Below are 5,244 nucleotides of genomic sequence, written 5' to 3' on the forward strand. Positions count from 1 at the left end.
GCACAGAGGGCACCTGGCACCCGCAGGAGACATTCAGGATGAGGCGCTCATCATTCTTGTATCTTTTGCCGTAATTGGTCAAGTCCAGCTCTGACTCCTCAGGGTTGAAGAATGGCCAGGCTTCTCAGTCGCTACCTTAGTGTGCACGGCCTCATTGGGCGGCGTGCAGATCGCCAGCTTGTTGCGCCTGCACGGGCGGAGGACGTCGCCTGCCACCTGGTGGAACTGGAGCCTTACGCTGATTCAGGGCTTTGAGGCAACGCAGGATGAAGTGTCGCCATACTACCTCTCGTTCTCCACGGAGAGGGCCACAGCCGTGAAGGTGGCGGTGCTGGACCCGTGGGACACCGTGGGGTCGTTCAGCTTCCCTCTCGCTGAGGTTCTCCAAATACAGGCCCAGGACCACGTTCGGCCTGTGGCTCCGAGATGCATTTCAACGCCTTGACCTTCTCATCACTGGCATCGCCGGAGTCGGTGGAGGTGGGCTTCTCCCTGGCTACCAGGCACGGCATCTTCAGGCGGGGGGCCTGCATCACATCCTGAACGACCCCAAATTCATCGAAGCAGCTCCTCGGCGCCGAAGGGCTCCTTGAGGGCGAGGATGACACAGGCGACGTTGTCCTGGTTCCAGATGGAGTCGAAGATCCTGTGGCAAATCTCAGCACCATGAGGTTCTGGACTATCTCCTTACCCACGTAGTGGTCGACGTGGTCGATCTGGTCCTCCTGGGACAGGGAGGAGATGTGGTTGGACAGCAGGTCCGACCCTACACGTCCCTTCCACAGGGCTTCTCCACAATGATGCGGTTCCAGCCTATCTGGCTCATGCAGGTCTCCTGGATGTTCTTGGTGAAGGTAACCCCTAGGGAGTAAGGAAGCTGACTCTGAGGTTGACAAACTTATTTTCCTTTAAACAATGAGCCTAAAGTTACAGATTTCCTTGATGGTATCCAGAAGTTTCTTCAGCCAAAGGGCAGGAGCAGCTTAGATCTCTGGAGATCCCATCTCCCATATACCTTGCTGTAAGCTACCTCCATAATGGTTTACTGTTCAGGGGTCGGTAGCCAGTGGTCACAGAATTTGCTTTACAGGTGGACACTCTGTAGTAAAACCTAGGACTTGTGTTTGAGATGCTTTTCGACTTTGCTCTCTGATGGGTCCATGACGCTACCAGGACCCAGAATGCACTACCAAGAAACTGACCCTGCCCGTCATGTGATCCCCCTCCCAGAAACTGGCTTTGGGCAGCAAGAGAGTTTCAATATCCCTACAGCATCATCCCCAACCAGTCAGCAGCACCTGATCTTTAGCACTCTGCCCACCCAATTATTGTTTTAACAAATTCTTACCTAAAGTTCTTGGGGAGGCAAATTTGAGAAATAGCTCCAGTTCTCCTCATTCAGTTGCTTTGTGATTATTAAAACTCTTCCTCTATTGTGATCCTGCTATCTCAGCGCACTGGGTCTTTTCTAAAAGAAAGAACAACAGGCATTAGAGCCCTGTCAGACTATACTGTGATAGAAAGCATCACAGTTAAGATGCTTTCTTTAACCATCCACCAATTACTGGCTTACTAGATAAGCATTCTTATTCTTATTTTCTAAATAACACGATGACTATAACACACAGAATCCTCAATGATATTCGCTCAATTTCTAATTATCCCAAGGAATTCAGCTATAAGTTGTTACATGTTTCTCTTAACCTTGATTTTGACCACTTACTGTCATTATGATATTTAATTTTAGTTCATATAAACCTATAAAATATATGTAAAAAAGAAAAAGCATTGTTAGTATAAAGGTATATTAAATGATTTAAAAAGACTTCACAGAGGTCACATGAAATATAAAATAAAATTAAGAGTATTGAATTATATATGTCAAAATATAAGTTTTACAAAAATTTACAAAATGATGTTTTAAATTGAAATTAACAAAACTATGTTATTTAACTCATAATGAAGGGCACTAGTAAGAGGATAGCACTATTTCCACAAGCATTAAATTTTTATAAGTAGCCGGGCTCGGTGGCTCAGCCTGTAAGCCCGCGCCTTTGGGAGGCTAAGGTGAGTGGATTGCCTGAGCCTGCAGTTTCGAGATCCACTTTGGCAGCGAGACCTCATCTCTACAATAAATCAAAAAATCAGCTGGGCATGGTACACATGCCTGTAATTCCAGCTCCTTGGAAGGCTGAGGCGGAAGGATCACAGGAGCCCAGCAGGTCGAGGCTGCGGTGGCCGGGAGCGGCCACTGCACTCCAGTCTGGGCAACAGTGAGACTCCAACTCAAAAAAAAAAAAAGAAAAAAAAAATTATAAGTATTTTAAAAAATAATGCAAATTGCTAAGTTAGTTATAAAACTGGGTCAATCCTCTAAGGAGTATCAAAACCATACCTTTTATAAAAAATCTTTTGATTAGCTTTGTCATATATAGAACCTAATCAAATAGCAAACAGCAAAGTCAAATCATATTTTCTTAATATTTGGAAACTACTTCGGTGGGGCCCATTGTATGATGTTTCCCAGTATGACATTTGAAGAACATGCTACTTTCTACTCATTTTCAAGTCTGGGATATGTTTTGCTAACACATGTAGGAGAGGTAAGTTTAAATTGGCGTGGGTGGATAACAATAAAAACATAGAAGGAATGTACAATCAGATTCTTCTTCACAACAATCTCTAAAATCTGACTTTATTTTAAGGAAACGCAAAGTCAAAAATTTAAACTGTGGTGTATTTAGTATATATAAAGCTAACACATCCTTTAGAAGGACACATACTCAAATAAGAGATCTCAGCATATACCAGAAGGCTAGATACTTCAGATGTTATAGACTGAAATAATATTTTTAAATAGATGTGTATTCATTTCATGATTTATTGGTTGCTAAAAACTTCCATGTCCAGACACAGAAAGGTAAACAACCTTTCACTGTATTAGGGCAATGAAGAGTTGGAAAAATTTCAAATGTGTGAGATTTTTATATTAATTATATTTTCTTAATTTTTGAAGTCTTGACCATTTAATAGTTATGTGCCATTCACTGGCAAGGCAACAAGAGTTTTGACCCTGTTTCCAATTAGCTGTGTGGATTTTAGTAAGTCATTTTATCTGAACAGTATTCTAAAGTCAATGCTAAATTGAATTCTGTAATCTTGTATTTCTAGATGCTTCAGCATACTTGATGGTAATAAAGGGAACTGTCATTAAGCTTTAGGGTAATGTATACTTTCTAAAGGGTTATTGACTTCGTTGCAACATTCCGCATTTCTGAGCTTCAGGTTCCATCTCTTTAAAATTGATAAATAATTATATGCATAACAGATATGTTTTGAAGATTATCAAAATGCATGCTGAATAACTGCTAACTTTAAAAATCCCTATTTCAATACTTCACTAACATAATTAATGAATTAAAATAAGTGACTAAATTATCATTATCACAAAATTCAAAGCAGAAGAAGTATAGCGTATATATTGTTATACACAATTTTCAACCTGCATTTCTGAGACATACTGAGAATTGCTTAGGTACTTACTGATCTAGGACAATGACTTCTTGGAGACACTCGTTCCCACTCATTCTTGATTACTTGAGGATGTTAATCTCGAAGTTTTCTTTTATCCACATATCAGTTTTTTTTTTTTTCACTCAAATGGATTTTTCTTGTGGCATTATATAAAACACCTTACAGAAATGAGAAATGGGTAACAAATAGAATCTTTAGATGGATTTTAAATGGTTCAGATTAATGAATTCCAATAATAACAGAATGTTAAATTGAAGAACATGAAGACTAATTGGATAGAGACAATAGGATTGTGAGGGTGATGGAAATCAGCTGAATTATAAAATAAATAGTCTGACGTTTTCAGGACACAAAAGTAAGTATAAGAACTTGAATGAAAAACGTTATCCACAAGGGATTTTCCTATTTTCTGAAATATTTCAATATATTATCTTAAATTATGTGAAAGGATTTTGTTGTGAATTCTTTAAACTATTTCAAATGATTCAAGTTTACCAACAAAATATGTATATTATGTTATTCAAAAATGTTATTGTATTTGAAAATAAACTTGGATTTATTTTTATGTCCCTCTGCCTACAAAAATCTTCACCAAGATTTATATGACATGTGGACAAATTGTTTGAATGTTTAAAGAAAATTATTTGTTCCTATAATATTTGTTTATTGATACATGTTTTGACTTCAAGGTGGATCTTTTCTCTTGACAACATAAAAGTACTTCATATGGTTTAATGATTGATATACATAGTCTTATTTGGAGGTGCATTGATATGTTTATATTCAATTTTTGGAAATTAAACCTAAAAGAAATTTTAGTAATCAATGAAAACCACCTCTTTCATTTGATAGACACGAGTCCAGAGATGTGAAACCACAAATCATGCACATTTTTGAGCAAAGTGTCCAGAATGCAGATATTCTTGCTGTCTGTTGAATGTTTACAGTAACCTGTTCTTGTCATGTGCAAGGACATTTTATTTTATTTATTTATTTACTTTTTTTTTTGAGTTGGAGTCTCACTCTGTCGCCCAGACTGGAGTGCAGTGGCCGCTCCCGGCCACTGCAGCTTCGACCTGCCAGGCTCCGGCGATCCTTCTGCCTCAGCCTTCTGAGTAGCCGGAATTACAGGCATGCGCTACCACGCCCGGTTGATTTTTTGATTTATTGTAGAGATGAGGCCTTGCTGCCCAGGCGGGTCTCGAACCTGCAGGCTCAGGCAATCCACTCACCTCAGCCTCCCAAAGGCACGAGATTACAGGCTGAGCCACCGAACCTGGCTACAAGGACATTTTAAAAGACTGTCATTGATATGCAGATATAGCAGATAGAAAGTATGCCCTCAAAATTCCTACAAAACTCAGACTTCTGTCCTATAATGAAATGAAATTCCTAGGGCATTTCCACGTGATTAAACTGAATTTATTCCAACTTTTAGATATGATTTCTAAAACCTGAATGTAGGTCTTTTCACTTATTCATCTTAAACTGCAGCTTTTAATTTTTAGTCATCAATGATACTGAAGTCTATTTGAAATCTAATTCTGTTTTCCATCATAATTTATCCCTCATGTTAGAAAATTAGAGGAGACTTCCGGCAAGATGGCGACGGAGCAACCTGGTCTGTGAAACCCTCTGCAAAGGAGAACTGCAGTGGGTCTCTGGCTCTCTCCCCGGGGGCTGCGGACTCCCAACATTGCAGCCTGCTTT

At 39.6% G+C, this 5,244-nt stretch overlaps 1 pseudogene; it reads right to left on the reverse strand.

The window, feature by feature from the left end:
- Nucleotides 1-13: 13 nt before the first annotated feature.
- On the reverse strand, nt 14-1,036 carry LOC103274126 (annotated as a pseudogene).
- Between the last annotated feature and the right edge of the window lie 4,208 nt (nt 1,037-5,244).

This window comes from Carlito syrichta, unplaced genomic scaffold (assembly GCF_000164805.1).
Source record: "Carlito syrichta isolate Samal-C Ts95f unplaced genomic scaffold, Tarsius_syrichta-2.0.1 Scaffold314418, whole genome shotgun sequence".
In the NCBI taxonomy this organism is placed as follows: Eukaryota; Metazoa; Chordata; class Mammalia; order Primates; family Tarsiidae; genus Carlito; species Carlito syrichta.